Source organism: Ranitomeya imitator, chromosome 6 (assembly GCF_032444005.1).
Source record: "Ranitomeya imitator isolate aRanImi1 chromosome 6, aRanImi1.pri, whole genome shotgun sequence".
Lineage (NCBI taxonomy): Eukaryota > Metazoa > Chordata > Amphibia > Anura > Dendrobatidae > Ranitomeya > Ranitomeya imitator.
In genome coordinates, this window is record NC_091287.1 from 444799278 (window position 1) to 444823506 (window position 24229).

General features: G+C 40.0%; 1 long non-coding RNA gene across 1 annotated transcript in view; it reads right to left on the reverse strand.

The window, feature by feature from the left end:
• LOC138641452 (uncharacterized) overlaps positions 1–23586 on the reverse strand; it is a 96343-nt gene extending 72757 nt beyond the window's left edge. The window contains exon 1 of the long non-coding RNA XR_011313846.1: positions 23458–23586. This is a non-coding gene — a long non-coding RNA (uncharacterized lncRNA). The remainder of the gene's footprint in view (positions 1–23457) is intronic.
• Positions 23587–24229: the final 643 nt, after the last annotated feature.

The following is a 24229-nucleotide window of genomic DNA, read 5'->3' on the forward strand; positions in this document are numbered from 1 at the left end:
ACAGTATTCACAAACGTTTCGGTCGTTACTGGACCTTCATCAGTGTGCTGAAGGGAAATATATACAGAGAAAGTGACATCCAATGTATAAAAAAAGAACAATATATGAAAATAAACATAAACAAAAAAACAGAAAAAAACAAAAGTATATACATCACATGGGAGAATACAGTCATGATTGAAAATAATAGAACACAACTCCAAAAAAGAGACATCAAACAAGATAGCCGAGATATGAAAGCTGCACAGATTGAACGTATGCGAGTAAAGATAAGGTAGTGTATCACGGAGAAAAATGAGGGGTTACGGTAGGAGGGGGTGGTGGGGTGGGAAAACATAAGAAAAAAAAAAAAGAGAGAAAAACCTACCTAATATACTAGTATGCTTAGAGAAGCCCCAAGTAGCAAAGTTAGATTGCATCTAAAAGGAGAGATCAATATGCGAAGTTGAAGTGATAATAAGAGTGAATAGATAGGCTATGTGAAAAACTGACGGGGCGTATGGTGTATAATGTGTAGTAGAATCCACCTACCAATAAGAAGCCTGAAGACATATAGGTCGCGGGGGTAGGCACAAGCCGCAGAGATACAATGGTGTGTCACAAGTGACACTAACTGCAGGAGAGAGGAAGGTGTGACATATATGGCACTGTGAACCGCTGGTACTATATGGGCATGTGCTACGGAGGACCCACCTGCTGGATGGAGCAGGAGCCACGCGGAATGTACTGCCAGTATGGGCTGCAAAATAGTGCGCATGAGGTAGAAACAAGCTACTGAGATAGGGTAGTGTGTCACGGACTGACACTATCTGCGGAAGAAAGGATAGTGTGACGCATATGGCACGGTGACACGCTAGTACTGTATGGGCACAAGATTTTTTTTTTTTTTTTTTTTCTTTAAGTGTAATGCACTGCACACCACCCCTTCTGGTCATGTGACACCCTCGTCACCTCTCCCCGCCCCTTCCGGCTCCTTTTGCTACTATATAGGCAGGTCCCGAGCGCACCGTCCTCAGCCTGCACTTGCGGTGGACACCGCGTGCTTCCTGTTGCTGATGAGGCGGGTAAGTTCTATGCACCACATGCTCTACATGCTTTCCATTGTAGCAGTCCAGCCTGTCACACATGAAACGTCCTTTCTCCCTCTATGCAGATAGTGCATACTATTCTTGCAGCCCAGACTGGCGGTATATACCGTGTGGCCCCTGCTTCATTCAGCAGGTGAGTCCTCTGCATTACATGCCTATATAGTGCTAGCAGTCCACTGTGCCATAGGTGTCATATTATCCTTTCCTCTGCAGACAGCGTCAGTTTGTGACACACTATCTTATCTCCATAGTTTGTGCCTACCCCTTGAGCACTATTTTGCAGCCCATACTGGCGGTACATACCACGTGCCTCCTGCTTCATTCCGCAGGTGAGTCCCCTGCATCTTGTGCCCATACAGTACTAGCGTGTCACCGTGCCATATGCATCACACTATCCTTTCTTCCGCAGATAGTGTCAGTCCGTGACACACTACCCTATCTCAGTAGCTTGTTTCTACCTCATGCGCACTATTTTGCAGCCCATACTGGCAGTACATTCCGCGTGGCTCCTGCTCCATCCAGCAGGTGGGTCCTCCGTTGCACATGCCCATATAGTACCAGCGGTTCACAGTGCCATATATGTCACACCTTCCTCTCTCCTGCAGTTAGTGTCACTTGTGACACACCATTGTATCTCTGCGGCTTGTGCCTACCCCCGCGACCTATATGTCTTCAGGCTTCTTATTGGTAGGTGGATTCTACTACACATTATACACCATACGCCCCGTCAGTTATTCACATAGCCTATCTATTCACTCTTATTATCACTTCAACTTCGCATATTGATCTCTCCTTTTAGATGCAATCTAACTTTGCTACTTGGGGCTTCTCTAAGCATACTAGTATATTAGGTAGGTTTTTCTCCTTTTTTTTTTTTTTTATGTTTTCCCACCCCACCACCCCCTCCTACCGTAACCCCTCATTTTTCTCCGTGATACACTACCTTATCTTTACTCGCATACATTCAATCTGTGCAGCTTTCATATCTCGGCTATCTTGTTTGATGTCTCTTTTTTGGAGTTGTGTTCTATTATTTTCAATCATGACTGTATTCTCCCATGTGATGTATATACTTTTGTTTTTTTCTGTTTTTTTGTTTATGTTTATTTTCATATATTGTTCTTTTTTTATACATTGGATATCACTTTCTCTGTATATATTTCCCTTCAGCACACTGATGAAGGTCCAGTAACGACCGAAACGTTTGTGAATACTGTATGTAAATAAAACCCCCACTTTGCATCACAACACTTTTGGAGTGTGCTAGTCACTTGCATTTTTTATAGGATCGGCCGATTTCACTCGACCCGACTTTTTCAAAAGTCGGGTTTCGTGAAACCCGACCCGATCCTATAAAAGTAAAGGTCGCTCAACCCTAGTCACCACAGTCCCCTAGGCAGTATAATTAACTCCACAGACCCCTATACACATTGATGCTCTCCTCAGCCAACTAAACAGTATGTTGTGTCCACAGGCTCCTGTATAATGTCCCCACACAGACTCCTATGCAGGATGTTCACCACAGCCGCCTATACAATATAGTTACCACACCACCCTATACATTATGATTATGATGCCCTCTGTAGCCCCTATCTATAGTATAATGTTCTCTATAGTCTTCTCTTAGCACAAGTATAATGAGCCCCATAGGCCCTTTTGTAATGTCTCCTACAGCCCCTTTTATGATGTCCCTCACAGCTCCTCTTGTATTGCCCCCACACAGCGCCTTTTATGATGTCCACCATAGCCACTTTTATGATGTCTCCCACAGTTCATTTTCTGATATCACCCATAGACCCTTTTATGATGATCCCCACAGCTCCATTTATGATGTTCCCCACAACTCCTTTTATGATGTCCCCAAAATCTTATACTCACCTAATCCAGGATCCCCATCCATTGCAGCCACCATCTTCTCTCCTATCTGTGTCACAATGTGACGGTCTGAAGTAAGGGAAAGGGGCCTAAAACCATCCCTGTAACTGAGACCCTAACTATCCCTATCCTAGGGGTACTCTTGATCGTAGAGAGACCCTGGTCTTCGACCTTACTATGCTCCTGTGAAACCCTCATCTGTCCCCTCCCCATTCCATGAGGCATGTGACAGAAATGTAAGGACAAAGGGCAAATAAGGATAAATGAATACCACTATGATACAAAAACATTTACCAACAAATAGGGAGGAGGAAAGGGAAAGGGAGGAACAAATATAATAAATAGGAATAAGGACAAGGAGATAAACACTCACACTACTGCTGAACACAGATACCTTCAACTACTACTTCCACCTACACATCTCAACTCTTTCCAGCAAGATGATTCTTTCACTGGCAAGGAAGAAATGCCCAGATCCAGTATATGTTGAGAGAGCAAATTATATAAGTAGTTGCAGATGAGAACAACCACATGCACATTCTTAGCCAGCATGGAAATAGTCACAGTAGCATAGGTATCGGGGGGGCAGAGGGGGCAGTCACCCCAGGTCCGCGCTCTGAGGGGGCCCACCTGGAGCTACACTGCTAAAACTGTATCGTATCGGCATGCACAGCGCACCCATACAGTTGCACTCTGTGGTAGAGCAGGGAGACTTGATCTCCCTCCTCTGCCACCCAGTCACTATGGGGTCCATGAGCAGGTGGGGGGCCCAGTGCCATCAGTGTGCCCCCCATCATTGCAAGATCAACTGTATCGGCTAGATGCCGATACAGCTGACCGCATTGATGAGAGTGGGAGTGTTACACTCCCTCTCCCATCATCCCCTTCTCAGCATCTGATGTCACTACTCGGCGCCCGTTGTCTGGAGATGTGCAGGCACTCAGAGCAGTGGAGGAACGAGGAAGAGAGATGAGAATTTTTTTTATGGGGATGCATTACATTACAGAATGTGCCTATGGGGAGTGCATTATACTATAGAGTATGCCTATGGGGAGTGCATTACACTATAGAGTCGGCCTATGGGCACTGTTTTCTAGGGCATTTGCACACAAGATTACAATATTCTAGAGGGTTGCTTTACCATCTAAAGGGCACACAGAACCACACAGCAGGTGCTGTAATAGGGACACAAACGGCAGCAGCGGCTCAGTATTGGGATATCAGTAGGATAAGGAGTTTGTGCACGTTGGAAATAGATGGTGATGGGGCTGAAAATATGAGAAGTAAAATGTGTCTTTGTTGTAATCTCTGAAGCCGAGTGCTGGCTGGAAGAAGTTATAGTGCCAGTTTGGGCCAGATGGAAAAGACGGTAAAAGTGAATGATTCCATCAGAAAGAACATCAGCGGTAAGTGACCATCTATAACTGTGTTGTAAGCTCTTACATGTTCCGTAGGACTGGTAATTATTATTATTTCTTTATATAGCACCATTAATTCCATGGTGCCGTACATGAGAAGGGGGTTACATACAAAGTTATAGATATCGTTTACAGTAAACAAATTTTCAATGACAGACTGGTACAGAGGGGAGAGGACCCTGCTCTTGCGGACTTACATTCTACGGGATAATGGGGAGAAGACAGAAGGTCGAGGGTGCAGCAGCAGTATTTTCCACTGACCATACGGTGGTAATATCAATGTTGGTCTTTATATAGAGATTATTTTCAGCAACAGCGCAGTCATCTGCTGAGGTTCCCCTATGCCCACTATTAGGGTGCGTCACCCAGTTGTAATCAAGGTTACCTGGTTAGGGCCCACTCAGAATTTTTGCCCCCAAAACCAAAATCCTTGCTACGCCCCTGAATAGTCCTTAACTCTGTCAGTACTGATGGAAAGGAAATCCATTTAAAATAGGACATGACTCTCACCGTCTCTAAACAGGACCTGTAATTCATTACTCGGCGTGACCTTCTAACTCTGGTTCTCCCAGGAGGACGTGACACCCTTGTGAAAGTCTGGTACAGCAGTGGGTGCTAGACAGCACTATGCAATGACATCATTCCGCCGTCCAACATCCCCTGCTTGCACCGTCTCCAACAGAGCACAGGCCAGAAGCATCTTGTGTTCTGATGGAGTTGCTGGAGGAGCACGCAGCTGATTACGGCTCCTCTGCTCATGTTCGTGATGGGAATGTAAGTGGTAGCACCCTAGTCATGTCCATGCTCTGCCTACCCCTTGTCTTGGCTCTGGTTGTGACTGAGTACGATCTGACTTGAGATGTTGCAACTTGAGTAATTCAATACTGCATGTATTGGAGTGTTTGAAGGAGCAAAGTAAGATAACTGACTTATCATGTAATAGAGAACTGGAGCTTGTACTACTTTAAGATCCATCATTGGCAGGTGACGGAATGTGTGCCACTTAAGGTACCGTCAAACATAACGATATCGTTAACGATATTGTTGCTTTTTGTGATGTAGCAACGATATCGTTAAGGAAATCGTTATGTGTGACAGCGACCAACGATCAGGCCCCTGCTGGGAGATCGTTGGTCGCTGAGGAAAGTCCAGAACTTTATTTCGTCGCTGGACTTCCCACTGACATCGCTGGATCGGCGTGTGTGACGCTGATCCAGCGATGTCTTCACTGGTAACCAGGGTAAACATCGGGTTACTAAGCGCAGGGCCGCGCTTAGTAACCCGATGTTTACCCTGGTTACCAGCGTAAACGTTAAAAAAACAAACACTACATACTTACCTTCAGCTGTCTGTCCCCGGCGCTCTGCTTCTCTGCACTCCTCCTGCATCCTGTGTCAGCTCCAGCCAGCCGGAAAGCACAGCGGTGATGTCACCGCTCTGCTTTCCGGCTGACCGGCGCTGACAGTGCAGAGGAAAGCAGAGTGCCAGAGGACAGACAGCTGAAGGTAAGTATGCCCTGCTAAGCGGCCCTGCGCTTAGTAACCCGATGTTTACCCTGGTTACCGGGGACCTCGGGATCGTTGGTCGCTGGAGAGCTGTCTGTGTGACAGCTCTCCAGCGACCAAACAGCGACGCTGCAGCGATCGACATCGTTGTCGGTATCACTGCAGCGTCGCTTAGTGTGAAGGTACCTTTACTGAGGTTCCGCAAAGACTCTACAAAACTTGTTAGTAAGGAAAACTGTTGCATTAAAGATATAATTCCCCTCATAATTATTTTGCAATCAATACAGACAAGAAAGCAACAAGAGATTGAGGAAGAATATCAATTTCCAAACTTTCCTCACTGCCCTGTTTTGGTTTGGGATTGATGGTGCTTCCCATTGCTTTATCCCAAGCCATAGCATATTGACCTAGCCCTGCAGCTTCACAATGTTTTATAAAAGTTATAATTAATTTCTTGATTGGAAGTGTTTCTGCACTCTTTAGAGTTATTACACGAGTTATAGTAAGTAGATAAATAGATAAAATTAGAGGCTTAATGTCGACGCTTTTCAGAGTCCACTGACTCCTTCCTCGGGACAACCATTCAAAAATAATCACATTTTTGTGTCGTTGACCTGAGGAAGGAGTCAGTAGATTATTTTTGTATGGTTGTCTTGAGAAAGAAGTCAGTGGACTTTGAAACGCATTGACAATAAACCTGCAATTTTATCTGTTTATCTACTATAAGTCATGTCATAACTCCAGAGAGCACAGAAACACTTCCAATCAAGTCACTTTTATTGATATTTTATGGATGCTGCTGCATCTGGTATCTAGGCTCTTTAACTGTTGTGCCTCACACAACCTTACAAGGTGACCAGTTTTACATTTCATTCATCAGACTTTTAACCTGGATGATACCTTATTGCACTCTTGCATTTCTTTACAATTATTAGTTTCTTAGGAACCTTCTTGCTGCGCTCCAGAGAAAAAGTAGCTTTATCATAGAGTTCCAATGTGTTGACACTTCACTCGAAGGCATGACAAGTTTTCCTGTGCCTACCATGTCAGTACCTTTGTAAAGACTAGCCTGTGGCTGAACTTCATAAGAGACCATGATGTTCTCTGTGCTATTGCAGTATATAGAACAATAAAAACAGACAATCACAGGTTCAAATCTGCCAACAGGAGTTTGGTAGATTAAAAAATGTATATCAATTTTAATCAACCTTTTCATGCAATAAAAAATAAACAAAAATAAATTGAACATATTTGGTATCAGTGTAACTGTAAAAGTCTGATCTATCAAGATATAAAAATTGTTAATTCCTATGATTAAAGCAATAAAAAGAAAATATTGAAATTGAAGCCCTGACAAAAAATGCCAGATAGTGTTCGAAACACGTCGCTTTTCCCATCCACATCTTACTGCTATATTTTAAAAATGTTCCAATAAAGCTAAAGTTTTTATTATCATCACCCAAGAACTTGATCAACCTCCAATTTTTCTTCCATGCTTACACACACAGCCTGAATGTGAATCATAGAATGTTAGAGTTGGATGCGACCTCCAGGATCATCGTGTCCAACCCCCTGCTCAACGCAGGATTCACTTAAAAATCTCAGACAGATGTTTGTCCAGCCTCTGTTTGAAGACTTCCATTGAAGGAGAACTTATCACTTCTTGTGGCAGCCTGTTCCAATTATTGATCAACCTCACTGTCAAAATGTTTTTTTCTAATATGTACAGTGTGGAAAAAAGTATTGAGTCAGCCACCAATTGTGCAAGTTCTCCCATTTAAAAATATGAGAGTCTTGTAATTGACATCATAGGTAGACCACAACTATGACAGTCAAAATGAGAAAACAAATCCAGAAAATCACCTTGTCTGATTTGGTAAGATTTATTTTGCAAATTATGGTGAAAAATAATTATTCAGTCACCTAAGCCCATGCAAGATTTCTGTCTCTCACAGACCTGTAACTTCTTCTTTAAGACGCTCCTCTTTCCTCCACTCATTACCTGTAGTAATGGCACCTGTTTGAACTTGTTATCAGTATAAAAGTCACCTGTCCACAACCTCAAACAGTCACACTCCAAATTCCACTATGGTGAAGACCAAAGAGCAGTCGAAGGACACCAGAAACAAAATTGTAGCCCTGCACCAGGCTGGTAAGACTGAATCTGCAATAGGCAAGCAGCTTGGTGTGGTGAAATCAATTGTGGGAGCAATAATAAGAAAATGGAAGACATACAAGACCACTGATAATCTCCCTCGATCTGGGCCTCCACACAAGATCTTACCCTGTGGGGTCAAAATTATCACAAGAACGGTGAGCAAAAATCCCAGAACCACGCGCGGGGACCTAGTGAATGAACTGCAGAGAGCTGGGACCACTGTAACAAAGGCTACTCTCAGTAACACACTATGCCACCAGGGACTCAGATTCTGCAGCGCCAGAAGTGTCCCCCTACTTAAGGCAGTACATGTCCGCGCCTGTCTGAAGTTTGCTGAAGCGGATTTGGATTATCCAGAAGAGTATTGGGAGAATGTCATAAGGTCTGATTAAACCAAAGTATAACTGTTTGGCAGAAATAAAACTTGTCGTGTTTGGAAGAGACAGAATTCTGAGCTGCATCCAAAGAACACCATATCTGCTGTGAAGCATGGGGGTGGCAACATCATGCTTTGGGGATGTTCCTCTGCAAAGAGACCACGACAATTGATCCGTGTACATGAAAGAATGAATGGGGCCATGTATTGTTAGATTTTAAGTGCAAACCTCTTTCCATCACCAAGGGCATTGAAGATGAAACGTGGATGGATCTTTCAGCATGATAATGATCCCAAGCTCACTGCCAGGTTGATGAAGGAGTAGCTTCTTAAGAAGCATATAAAGGTCCTGGAGTGGCCTAGCCAGTCTCCAGATATCAACCCCATAGAAAACCTTTTGGAGGGAGTTAAAAGTCCATGTTGCCAAGCGACAGGCCCAAAACATCACTGCTCTTGAGATGATCTGCATGGAGGAATGGGCCAGCATACCACCAACAGTGTGTGCCAACCTTGAGAAGACTTACAGAAAACGTTTGACCTCTGTAATTGCCAGCAAAGAATATATAACAAAACATTGAGATGAACTTTTGTCATAATTTGCTAAATAAATCTTGCCAAATCAGACAAGTTGATTTTCTGGATTTGCTTTCTCATTTTGACTCTCATAGTTGTGGTCTACCTATGATGTCAATAACAGGCATCTCTCATCTTTTTAAGTGGGAGAACTACTTGAACAATTGGTGGCTGACTAAATACTTTGTTCCCCACTGTAATCTGTATCTTCTACCCTTTAGTTTCATTCCATTGCTTCTCGTGTTTCCATGTGCAAATGATAATACTAATAATGATCCCTCTATACTGTGACATCCCTTCAGATATTTGTAGACAGCTATTAAGTCTCCTCTTAGCCTTCTTTTTTACAAGCTAAACATTCCCAGATTCTTTAACCATTCCTCGTAGGACATACTTTGCAATCCGCTCATCATCCTGGTAGCTCTTCTCTGCACTCACTCCAATTTTTCAATGTCTTTTTAAAATGTGGTGCTCAGAACTGGACACAGCATTCCAGGTGAGGTCTGACCAAGGAGGAGTAGAGGGGGATAATTACTTCATGTGATCTAGACTCTATGGTTCTTTTAATATATCCTAGAACTATGTCTGCCTTTTTTGCTGCTTCATCACACTGTTGAATCATATGCAGTCTGTGATCTTTTAGTAAATCCAAGTCTTTTTCGCAAGTGTTGTTGCTTAGTTCTATTCCTCCCATTCTATAGATGTAATTTTCGTTTTTCTTGCCCAGATGTAGAATCTTGCATTTCTCTCTGTTAAATGCCATTCTATTAGTCGCTGCCCAACCATTGTTCAAGCATATCTAGATCCTTCTGAATCCCTTTTCTGTCTTCTCTAGTGTCTCTCCTAGCTTTGCATCATATGCAAATTAGATTAGTTAAAGGCCCCTTCACATTAAGCGACGCTGCAGCGATACCGACAACGATCCGGATCGCTGCAGCGTCGCTGTTTGGTCGCTGGAGAGCTGTCACACATACCGCTCTCCAGCGACCAACGATGCCGGTAACCAGGGTAAACATCGGGTAACTAAGCGCAGGGCCGCGCTTAGTAACCCGATGTTTAACCTGGTTACCATGCTAAAAGTAAAAAAAAACAAACACTAGATACTTACCTACCGCTGTTGGTCCTCCAGCGCTGTGCTCTGCTTCTCTGCTCTCCTCCTGTACTGGCTGTGAGCCGGAAAGCAGAGCGGTGACATCACCGCTCTGCTTTCCGGCTCACAGCCAGTACAGGAGGAGTGCAGAGCACAGCGCTGGAGGACAGACAGTGGTAGGTAAGTATCTAGTGTTTGTTTTTTTTTACTTTTAGGATGGTAACCAGGGTAAACATCGGGTTACTAAGCGCGGCCCTGCGCTTAGTTACCCGATGTTTACCCTGGTTACCAGTGAAGACATCGCTGGATCGGTGTCACACACGCCGATCCAGCGATGTCAGCAGGAGTCCAGCGACGAAATAAAGTTCTGGACTTTATTCAGCGACCAACGATCTCCCAGCAGGGGCTTGATCGTTGGTCGCTGTCACACATAACGATTTCATTAACGATATCGTTGCTACGTCACAAATAGCAACGATATCGTTAACAATATCGTTATGTGTGAAGGTACCTTTACCTTCAGTTCCCTTATCTAGATCATTTATAAATATGTTAAACCCTCACTGGGGCCAGGATAAAGCCTTGTGGTACCCCACTTGAAACCCTTTTCCAAATGAATGTGCAATAATTTATTACCACTCTTTGAGTACCATCACTGAGCCAGTTATGAATCCACCTAACCGTGGCCTTGTCAATCCCATATTTGGTCATTTTTTCAAGAAGCATAGTATGAGATATTTTCAAAGATTCTGGCTAGTGGTTCTGCAATTTCCTCTGCTAACTTATTTGTTATCGCTGTAAAAGTCTGATCTATCAAAATATAAAATTAACTAATCCCTATGATAAAAGCAATAAAAAGAAAAACATTGAAATGCCAGAATTGCATTTTTCCTTTGTTGCAAAAAATGCAATAAGAAGAGATCAAAATTAGGTATCTACCCCAATATGGTATCAATGAAAATATAAGCTCAGCATGCAAAATAATGCCTTCACACAACTCCATTAACTTAAAATAATAAAAATATTATGAACCTTAAAAAATGGCAACACACACCAAATTACTTTTTTTGCACAGGTTTCTTTTTGTTGCTACTTAAATAAAAGAAAAAAACTTTACAAGTTTAGTATCACCATAATCACATTGACCTGTAGAATCATATTGACTGGCCATTATTACCACAGAAGGAAAGCCGTAATAATAAAACCCCAAAAATAATTAAATGATTGCTTTATTTTTTGCAATTTCATCACACTTGATTTTTTTTCTGTTTTCCATTACAGTATGCTATATTGAATAGTTTAATTTAAAACTAAAACTCCTCCTGTAAAAAACAAGCCCTCATATGGCTAATGTCCACAGAAAAATAAAAAAGTTATGGATCTTGGAAGAAGGAGAGAAAAAAAAACAAAAGAACAAAAATGAAAAATTGTCCAGGCGGGAAGTGATTTGTTTATATAGGGGTTGCCCTGTAGTTTAAAATACACTATATTGGTAAAAGCATTGGGACAAATTACTTAATCATTCAAATTTGGGTTTTCATTAAGGCTCTAGAAAAACAGGATAAACGATATAAGGGTATTCAAAAATATATACATATCAATGGAAAAATTAGAAAAATTACTCCTTTTAAAAATCAGTAAATCTTTATTAGCTCCTCGACTAGCATCCCTCTGTATTGTCCTATATGTACCTCCAGGCCTCCTGATGAACCTGATATCTCATGGGAGAAATGCGTTGAGGCAATGTGGTTTTGTTAAAATGTACCCCTTTTATATTATTGAGGTATGTTTGTTATTCATAATCAATAGGATAAAAATTTATGTATTTCTGCTTTGCCTTTTCTAGCCTTTAGATGCCTTATTATTAGCGAATAAGAGGGCTTAGCCTACACTGAGCGAAGGAGCCACTATGAAATTTTTGAGTTCCAATCTCCATGGCTCAGATAGTGTTAACTAAGTATGAGGGTCTTACAGGGATACTGCTGGTGCCCTTTCCTCTTCCTACCCTATTATAGAGGATCCTCTTGTTGTCACACTATATATGTATAGTTTTGTGGTGTTAATTGTGTATTTTTAATGAGACTATCTAATAAAGATTTACTAATTTTTAAGAGTAATTTTTTCTGTTTTCATTCAGTCCCATTGCCGCAGGCATATAAAATTCATCCCCTAGCAATGCAGATTGTCTTTCATTTGTCAATGAATGTCTCCTTCTTAAGAGTGCACAGAATTTGAGCAAGATCCCGTAACAGGAAGCCATCATTGCAGCAAGGCAGTTTATGAAATTAATTTCCTCCTAAATATTCTACCATCATCTGTGCATGGTGTTATGGAAGAGTGGAAGCATTTAGAAACCACAGCAACTTATCTGAACACTTGAAAATACAGTTGGGGTATCCAAGTGTTGAGGCTCAAAGTGCATAAATGTCACCGAAGCTCTGATGACTCTAAAGCTGCAAAGCTCCAAACCTCTTCTGCCAATAACATAAGCACAAAAGCTGTGTGCCAAGAGCTCCATGACTTTGGAGCAATGGAAACTTGTTCTGCGGAGTGAAGATCACACTTCCTTATCTGGCATCTGATGGATGGATCTTGGTTTGGTAAATGCCAGCAGAATATTACCTGCCTGATTGCGTTGTGCCGATTGTGAAGTTTGATAGATGTGGGATAATGCTACAGACTTGTTCTTAAAGCTTCGTCCAAGATCTATTGGCTTCAGTGAAGGGAAATCTTATTGCTTTAGCCTACAAGACATTTTGAGCGATTGTATGTTTCTCACTTTGTGGGTTTAGAATGGTGAGGGACTTTTTTTGTTCCAGCATGACTGTGCCCCAATGTACAAAACAAGCTCCAAAAGGGCATGGTTTGGTGAGTTTGGTGTGGAGGAACTTGACTGCCCTGTACAGAGTTCTGAGCTCAATAATATCGAAAACCTGTGAGATTAAAGAGAATGTAGATTAATAAATGGGCTCCCGAATGTGTACTGTGTCGATGTTCCAATACTATTGTCCATGTAGTGTATATGATTAATATTGCAGTATGCTTACAATGTAGAAATCGGGAAGTAGTGTAACCTCTTCTCTAGTCTAAGGTTCTTCTGCATAATATATACTAAAGAATAGTGAACATTATCTGTACAGTGTTGTCTCAAATAAAGCAGCTCAGGATTCATCTATATTGCTGGAAAAATATTGGTATTCTCCCAAAAACTTAAAGTCTTGCACTTCAAACATGTCCTTCAATTAGATTATCAGATCAAGGCCTTTGGTGTATAACTCTAGACTCCATTGCATGTTGGAGCAGGATACAGGAGAACATTTATCTACCCCACATCATTAGATATACTGTTGTGGACTATCAATATAGTATCGCAATCAGACAGCAATATAATGTGTGTAGTCCACGAAAGCACAGAATGTGAGAGAATTGTATAACTATTACACATCAAGGTTCCTTTATAGCATACAGTCTCATTCCTCTGTTTCTGCAGTATCAAGCATTAGTGCTTATAAAATCCTAACAGGATAGGATTTTATAAGCACTAATGCTTGATACTGCGGAATATTAATACCTGTCTGATTGCAATATTATACTGATAGTGCACTAGGGTTTCCAGGAGAGGGTATCCCGTATATCCCTTAGTGGCTATCTTTGAGTGATGTGTAATACCACCGGTCTATCTTTGTGTTTTGTTTTGCACGTGCACTTTATGGTCTAGTCTTTTAACATTTTTTTTCACTAAAGTATATTACTTTTAATATATATATATTCCAACATGCTAGTCTATACCTACTCTTTGATTGGAAAAATCATCCGCTATCCCATATATAAACCTATAGTCAAATAAAAAGTACTAAGCACCCAATATCTCACATATTAAAGGAAGAAACAACGAGGAGACAGAAAAATGTTTCATTCACATTTTATTTCAACAGATAAACATGAAAAACCTGACAAAGTATATATAAATAGTGTACACCGGGCATCATCCCCCACTGACAGATTAACGCTACATTTTCTGTTTCATTTTCATCATTTTTTATTTTTTCATTGACGAAAGTCAGAATCTTGAAAGAGCCAGCACAAATGTCAGCAATAAAAGGTAGCACTAACGAGACCACTAAACGACATAGAGCAAGATGGCACAATTCAGGCTTTGGTTTGTGGTCAGACCTTCTTACCAATGAAAACTGCTTTATGAGCCGGAGCAACTTTTATCAATTCTTAAATAGTTGCTTGATGTTTTGTGCCATTTCTTTTTTGCTTTCTGCGAACGTCAGTACAGAATTATTTTATCTACTAGATCTATCTATCTAAATAAAAAAAATGGGGGCATCACTGTAAAGTCAAATGGTAAGAAAACAGATTTTAATCACCTCATCATGACTTGTAATCTCACTATCTGATTTTCGAGTGCTACCCCCATTTTTTTTGGATTTGTATACAAGAGGTTTTGGTGGCTTTGCCCCCTTTTTTAATAGAAAGTGCTGCTTTTATTTTTCTATCTTGAGGACTATACACAGGTAACTGAGTGTCCTATGCAGACCCAATGAGGATCCTATCTAGGGTTTTTTCAAATACAGATTGAAAAAGGTAGTACTCCGACTGGTGAATAAATCACTTTTTTTTCACTGCTGCCTTTTTTCAATGTATTTATGTACCGAAATTTTTTTATCTATTTATTTTCTATCTATCTGAATTGAAATATACATTTTAAAACTGAAAATCTTGAAATAACTTTAACATTCATTTTATTTAGTTTAAACTACGAAATGTACGTGAATTCATTGTGTGATTCTAATGCTCTGAATGTTCAATACTCCAAAAAAATTAAACCAAGTAAAGCAGTTCAGTGAGACTCCAGGATTCATGTTCTGAACGCAAATAGTCACAATAGTTTCTCTAATAATAAAAAAGGAACATACCGTAATTATTACTACAACACATTGAGGTATAGGGAAGGTTTTCCATCAATATCCTGATCAAGCATGTATATTTTACCCCCTGTACTATATGTATTGTATTTTCTTTTACCTTCTAAACACAAAAATAAAAAAACTGAATTTGAAAAAAGGAACATACAGTATTTCAGGCTATTGAATTATTTCCCAAGTTTTCCTTCCTGAAAGTCATCCACCCTTACAAGTTTGTTGTAAATATGAATTTATGGACTTGAAATAATCCAGAATCCAGAATAAGATCCTATCTGCCCTTTTGAAATTATGAATTTTATAGAAAAGTGAAGAATAAATCTGACATGTATAAAACCAGGATTTAATTTGATGATTCAAAAATGCAATGTACTTATCAAACTACATTATAACTGGTTACCGGCTATGGATACCCTTTTGGCATCTGTATGACATTCATTTTTATTTATTTATGTACGAACACAAGCACAGTTTCCTATATATGTTCACATGGTTGTATTTTTAGTCTGACATGACATTGGTCTGAGTGCTGTCCGGATGGTCAGTTTTTCTCGGACAGCGCTCAGACCAATGTCATTGAATAGGGTTTTATGGGCTGTTCAGATGAAACTTTTAACACGTGAAGCAAATGTCCTTGTGAAAAAAATCACTAGTTCCTTCCGTATTTTGGATCAGAGTCACCGAATCAAGTCTATGGGAGCATAGAAAAAAAAAAAAGATTCCTTACAGATCGGCAGTATACTGTCAGATTTTTGCACATTCTTTGCAGTTCTTAACATTGGGCAGCACGGTGGCTCAGTGGTTAGGTGGTTTGCACTGCAGCGCTGGAGTCCTGGGTTCAAATCTCATCAACGGCAACATCTGCAAGGAGTTTGTAAGTTCTCTCCGTGTTTGCATGGGTTTCCTCTGGGTTCTCTGGTTTCCTCCCACATTCCAAAGTCATACTAATAGGGAATTTCGATTGTGAGCCCCATCGGGGACAGTGATGATGATGTGTCCAGACTGTAAAGCGCTGTGGAATATGTTAGCGCTATATAAAGATTATTATTATTAACATAGGAAACTTTATTTGGTCTTGTACATTTTATTAACTTCTGATATGATGATATATAAAAACGTTTGCCATGGATGCCATACTGATCATAATACAGATTTAAAAAATTGTTAATTTTCTGGGGACGAAAATCAGATGATTTTTTATATCACTACTAGCTGAAGAGCCCGGTGTTGCCTGTGCATAGTAAATATCTGTGGTTAGTTATAGCACCTCACTTCTCTTATTTTCCCATCACGCCTCTCATTTTCCCCCTCACATCTCTCATTTTCCCCCTCACATCTCTCATTTTCCCCCTCACTCCTCTTATTTTCCCCCTCCTCTCATTCCCCCCTCACTCCTCTCATTCCCCCCTAACACTTGCAATTTCAACCTCACATCTGTCATTTTCCGATCACTCCACTATTTTCCCTCATTGCTCTCATTTTGCACTCACACCTTTTCATTTTCACCTCACATCTCTCATTTTCACCTCACACCTCTCATTTTCACCTCACACCTCTCGTTTTCCCCTCGGTATATACATGTTTGTCATCTCCCTTATATATAGCATACACCTGTATGTCATCTCCTGTACATAGTATATACCTGTATGTCATCTGCCCTGTGAATAGTATATACCTGCTGTATGTCATCTCCTCCTGTATATTGTATATACCTATGTGTCAACTCCTCCTGTATATAGTATATACCTGTATGTCATCTCTTCTGTATATAGTATATACCTGTATGTCATCTCCTCCTATATATGGTATATACCTTTATGTCATCTCCTGTATATAGTATATACCTGTATGTCATCTCCCCTGTATATAGTATGTACCTGCTGTATGTCATCTCCTCCTGTATATACCTGTGTGTCATCTCCTCTTATATATAGTATATACCTGTATGTCATCTCCTTCTGTATATAGTATATACCTGTAAGTCATCTCCTCCTGTATATAGTATATACCTTTGTGTGTCATCTCCCCTGTATATAGTATATACCTGTGTGTCATCTCCTCCTGTATATAATATATACCTGTGTCATCTCCCCTGTATATAGTATATACCTGTGTGTCATCTCCTCCTGTATTAGACCTCGGTCACACGTTATTTGTTCGGTATTTTTACCCCAGTATTTGTAAGTTAAATTGGCAGCCTGATAAATCCCCAGCCAACAAGAAGCCCTCCCCCCTGGCAGTATATATTAGCTCACACATACACATAATAGACAGGTCATGTGACTGACAGCTGCCGTATTTCCTATATGGTACATTTGTTGCTCTTGTAGTTTGTCTGCTTATTAATCAGTTTATTTTTTAAGGATAATACCAGACTTGTGTGTGTTTTAGGGCGAGTTTCATGTGTCAAGTTGTGTGTGTTGAGTTGCGTGTGGCGACATGCATGTTGCGACTTTTGTGAGATGAGTTTTGTGTGGCGACATGCGTGTAGCAACTTTTTGTGTGTCGAGTTTTATGTGTGGTGCATTTTGAGTAGGTGCAAGTTTTGTGTGAGGCAACTTTTGCATGTGTTGCAACTTTTGTGCATGTGGCAATTTTTCCACGTGTGCAAGTTTTGCGTGTGGTGAGTTTTCCATAAGGTGAGATCTGCACGTGTGGCGAGTTTTGCGTGAGCCTAGTTTTGCATATGGGGAATTTTGCGCATGGCGAGTTTTGAGTGGCGACTTTTTTATTTCGACTTTTACGTCGCGAGGTTGGTGTATGTGTGGTGAAATGTGTGCTCAGGGTGGTATATGTGTTCAAGCACGTGGTAGTGTGTGGCGCATTTTGTGTGTGTGTTCATATCCCCGTTTGTGGTGAGTATCCCATGTCGGGGCCCCACCTTAGCAACTGTACGGTATATACTCTTTTGCGCCATCGCTCCCACTCTTTAAGTCCCACTTGTTCCCATCTGGCAGCTGTCAATTTGCCTCCAACACTTTTCCTTTCACTTTTTTCCCATTATGTAGACAGGGGCAAAATTGTTTGGTAAATTGAAATGTGCGGGGTTAAAATTTCACCTCACAACGTAGCCTATGACGCTCTCGGGGTCCAAACGTGTGACTGTGCAAAATCAGTATTTTTGATGAGTATTTCATCAGTATTTGTATGCTAAGAGTATCTCGAAAACACAGAATAGGTGTCAATCTTTGGCAGCACAGTGGCTCAGTGGGTTCAAATCCCACCAAGGACAACATCTGCAAGGAGTTTGTATGTTCTCCCTGTGTTTGTGTGGGTTTCCTCCGGGTACTCCGGTTTCCTCCCACATTCCAAAAACATACTGATAGGGAAATTAGATTGTGAGCTCCATCGGGGACAGCGATGATAATGTGTGCAAACTGTAAAGCGCTGCGGAATATGTTGGCGCTATATAAATAAAAGATTATTATTTTCCTGTAAGTTCCATTCCTGGCTTTGGCTCACAAATAACTGCTGCTAAATACTGAGCAAATACAGATGTGTAAATGAAATTGCTTAATTCTGCATTTAATAGGTAAACAGTGAAAACATTCAGTACAAAGTTGCACATAGCTATTATAAGGACCCAATTTCAAAATTAGGTGAGCAAAACCTTTTTTTTTGCTGAGAAAATAACGACTATAATATGTCGTATGAGGTCCAAACCCAGAATAAAACATCAGTGTTACACAGGAGAATTAACAGCTGCAGGACACGTTGCGAATCTATGACAAATCCAAAGCACAAGTTTGAATTAGATTTGGCAATGGACTTTTACTATTGCTGTGACAAAAATGATGTTTTGGTGATGACCAAAAAAAGGTAAAATTTATAGTGAAAATTGGAGCAATAGCCCTGGTAGAGCAGACTAGACAAACTACAACATAATATTTCAACTGCAAATTTGAAAAACCGCAACAGACTCTAAAATCTGCGTCAATATTTTTTTATTGCAGTGGAAACATTGGTCTGAGTGCGATCCGTTCTTTTAATAGATAGCAGTAGAGGTGAAAATACAGTTGTATGCACAATCTCTAACTATGGATTTCAGAGCTGAAAATAGGAGCTGAAAACCATAGTTAGCGATTGTGCATACAACTGTATTTTCACCTCTACTGCTATCCATTAACCCCTTAATGACCGCCAATACGTCTTCTAACTGACCTGAGATATAAGAGAATAGCCTCCCCATACAGGGGACAATCCAGTAGCTGTCGGCTGTCCACTATAGCTGACAACTTGCTGTATCAGCCACGATCAGTGTTTGCACCTTCCAAATCTGTTTAACCCCTTAGATGCTGCTGTAAATAGTGACTACATCATTATATATGGTTAACAGAGTGTGGGGGCTACTCTTTATCCAAATTGGTGACCTCAGATCATGATTGTGTGGTCCTGATGTTTGCCATGGCAATTCACGACCAAATAGCGGCCTTACAGTCTGACGGCTGTAGGCATTTAGGTGGTAAAAAAACATATTTTCATTCCTATCATACCACTTTGCATTAATTCCTGAAAAGCATCTGAAGGGTTAATAAACTACCTGACAGCAGTTTTCAATATGTCAGGGGGTGCTGTTTTTAAAATGGTATAACTTTTGGGGGTTTCCCAATATATGGGACCTCTAAAGTCACTTCAAACATGGATAGGTCCCTAAAAATGTAAATTTAATTGAAAAAATGAAAATCTTCTGGTACATTTTTAAAACTCCTAAAATGCTAACAAAATAAAAGAAAATTTTACAAATCGTGCTCATGTAAAGACGACATGAGGGAAATGTTATTTATAATAATAATAATCTTTATTTAGCGCTAACATATTAAGCAGCGCTTTACAGGTTGCACACATTATCATCGCTGTCCCCGATGGGGATCACAATCTATATTCCCTATCAGTATGTCTTTGGAATGTGGGAGGAAACCAGAGAACCCGGAGGAAACCCACGCAAACACGGAGAGAACATACAAACTCCTTGCAGATGTTGTCCTTGGTGGGATTTGAACCCAGGACTCCAGCGCTGCTGTGCTACCCACTGAGCCACCGTGCTGCATTTATTAATGTTTTTACTGTGGTGTGGCTATCTGGATTAAAGAGATAATCATTCAAAGTGTGAAAATTGCTACTTTTTAACATTTTTCTCAAATTTCTGATATTTTTTATAAATAAACACAAAACATATTGACCTAAATTTACCATTATCATAAAGTATAATGTGTCTCGAAAAAACAATCTCAAAATCACTGGGATTTGTTGAAGCGTTCCAGAGGTAGGCTGCCGTCACACTATCGGTATTTGGTCAGTATTTTACATCAGTATTTGTAAGCCAAAACCAGGAGTGGGTGATAAATGCAGAAGTGGTGCATATGTTTCTATTATACTTTTCCTCTAATTGTCCCACTCCTGGTTTTGGCTTACAAATACTGATGTAAAATACTGACCAAATACTGATAGTGTGACGGCAGCCTTAATACCACATAAAGTAACACTGGTCAGATTTTAAAAATTTGGCTCCGTCACTGAACGGATCTACCATGATCTACCTTGATGCTTGACTATTGCACTTAAACACACGGGCTGATGACCGGATCATGCAGCTTTATATGAAAATCCCTATTTATTATAATTGCCAGACCTGAAATAACAAGCACTTTTCACCTATTGTGTCCCCCCATTTCCTTGTAGATTGTAAGCTTGCGAGCAGGGACCTCACTTCTAATGTCACTGTTTAAATTGTCTTAACTTGTACTGAATTTGTCTGTACATGCCCCCGCTTAATTGTAAAGTGCTGCGGAATTTGTTGGCGCTATATAAATAAAAATTATTATTATTATTATTATTATTATTATTATTACCAAATATTTTATCCAATAGCACTTGGACCAATGTTATTCAATGGGGCAGTGCTGAAAACTAATTTTTATCACTGACAGAATCCGACTGTGAAAAAAAATTGCAGTATCCTGTGATTTCACTCTGAAATAGTTTGAGAGTGAGAATAAATCGGATGCCACACAGAGCCACAGAATAGTATCCGAAGTTTACAGATACATTGCAATTCTGTAGCACAGGAAATCATAAATGGTCTTGAAAAGGATTAGTAGCTGCTGAGGAGAAAAATGTATTCTATACAGATGACAAATGTGGAAAAAATCATCCCACTTTTTGGGATGAAACTCTGAACCATTTTTTTTAATCCTGTTATGTGAACTTGTTACTGGCATTTTTGTAAAATTTTTACATCGACATTTTTTTTTTTACCAAAAGATCGGTAATATTTTTGGGGCGCAAGAGAAAACCCCAATCTGCGCTAAAGATAATGGATTAAGAGTTATTGCGTATAAATTCTAAATTACAAATAATGTCCTTAATGTCTCAAGCAACCTTTTTCTGAGAACCAGTTGTTCTCGTTTTCTTACTTTTCCTCCTGGAAATCTTTGTTACTGTTCTCCTTTTTTAACGGGATGTTTCCTTACAAAAAATCCCATACTCTCCATACAGCCCTGGCAGCGTTATAATGGGAAACCAAACACTCAGTAGCCATTTTTTTTTATAAATTTGCACGAGTAATAACAGAGGAACAACACCATGCCCAGTACATACTATAGAAAATACAGTGCTTACTAAAGCAGACCTTTGTGTCTTTAAGTGCTGTATACTGCGGGGGCATAATGATGTGGAATAAAATGTGCTCAAGTCAAGAAAAATTAGTCTTACAGATGTTAAAATCAGTCTCAAAGTGTTCTCATAAAAAAATCAGTGGAATAGTAATTAATATACTGAGCTACAAAAAAAATCACACCCACTGTACATTATATATATATATATATATATATATATATATATATATATATATATATATACATATATATATATATATATATATATATATATGGGCCTCCCCCCTCTGTATCAGTCTGTAATTGTTAGTTTGTTTACTGTATGTGATATCTGTAATCTGTATGTAGCCCTTTCTCATGTACAGCACCACAGAATCAATGGTGCTATATAAATAAATTATATATATATATATATATATATATATATATATATAAATATATATATATATATATATATCTTGCACAGCCAGCAAATATCTAAGGTGTCCATTATGTAATCTGTGCTAAAAGCTGCACACCACTATTTCCCTGTGCTATAGAGCAGTTAAATAATAATCACTTGTCGTAGACCAGATTCCAAGCATTGCCTATACAGTACCACAGAAAATAACACAAATGTGCCTTTTGTCTGCACAGAGAGCCTGTCAGCACTCAGCACCAGGCCTTTAATCCCAGGATTTAAATAATTCAGGTAACACTTGATTACTCCAGAATGGAACATCAAGTGCTTCTGAACAGCACAATATTAAAAAGCCTATCTGTGTTAGCACTAAAGTATTTCATGAGTGCCTAACTATACCGAATACAAGCAGCAGCAAAGGGGAAATTAAACAAGTTCCAGGTTGTTTTCCAAAACAAAAAAAAAATGTCCTCTGAGCAATTGGTTGTAAGATTCCAATCATTCTGTATTAGACTTTACTATATGATTTGATTCTATTATATAGAATGGTGAAGATATAGAGCAGTGTTTATTTACACATCAGGAATATTCAGTAAGTCCTAGCACTAGTAATAAATCACAGTAATGCATCAGTAATATTAGAATTATGCTGCCTTACATAACTATATTATTATGGGGGATTGGTCTGATTTTACCTTTGTATGTAGAGATCTTTAGAGAATCAGTCATGTGGAATGGTAAAAGAGAAAAATGAGACTAAACACTACACATAGTGATGACTGCATGCAATGCAAGCTTTAATGGCACCTTCACACCAGGCAGCAATGTACAGTAGCTGGAGCAGAGCCCCCAATGTGTGATCCCCTCACGTAGATGCAGCAATAAACCTTGTGAGATCCTATGGGAAACTAAAGTGATAGTGAAAAGGTGAGAGCAGATCTGCTACTTCTTTACCGTGTGATGAAGCTATGCCACCTTTATAAGTATGATGATATTGACAGCTGGATGGAGTTCTCATCATCACAGGGTGTAAAAATAACTGAGGGAGGCATCACAACCACTGACACCCTGCATTTGTGTAAACCTGGCTGGTAATGACCCAGAAACCAATGATCGGTATATACAAGGCACATCACTATGCTATATCCCCAGATATATATAATATACACAATGGTTTACATATTTTATTTAGACTTTCCATATTATCACTTGTGCCATAGGTGGCTCTATCTGAGCAATCTTCATTGAAAAGTGGCATCTTGTAATAACAAAATAACTGGTCAAAAAAAACACAAGTGTGCTGCATTCTAAATAGAAATCACAGTGTGATGGCAAAGAGTAGGGGCTGTGTAAGAAGAGTAAGATGTGCTAATAGATTCCTAAAGAGAATCGGGGAGAAAAGTAGAAATAGAACAGCAGTGAAATGTACCTCCCCTGCATCCACACTACACTCTGCAGCAAGGCACCACTCCAGCAGCACTCCTGAGCTTCTCCTCGGGTTCCTGGTACTGTTCTTGCCTCCTGCTCTGTTTCTTCCCATCTCCTTGTATTTCCCTGGGATTGTGAAAGGGTCTTGTGGTCAGCACTGATTAATAAGTGTTTTTGTCAAGTGTTGCATAATGGAAAATGGCTGGTGACCCAGCAACGACTAAAGCTTCTGCTAGTTTATTGTAGCAGGCTGAGAAAGGGGCTTTAGGACAGAGACCCCAAGCATTGACCTGCATTCATTCTGTCGGGTCCCTATTCATCCGCAGTCTTCTAGTCGCCCGGAGATCCCATTGTTTAGACAATAACAATAGATATTTAAGGAAAGGAAGAGATTTTTCAAATTCCGAATTTATACTTCCACCTCAGTAATCAGTGCTACATGTGTCCTGCACCACTAAAATTACACACACACACGCACACGCACACGCACACGCACACGCACACGCACACGCACACGCACACGCACACACACACACACACACACACACACTTCCTTGCACTTTAAATATACAGTAGATAGATAGATCGATAGATGGATAGATAGATCGATAGATGTTTTACATAGATATGATATTAGTGCAGTATGACAACTCTATATATCTCTATCTAAATTCATACATAGAACATACATGCAGTTTATAAATATACATGCATAGATATATTTTCTCTGACATTGCATTGTTTCTTATTGGTCGCTCACATGTAATAAAAAC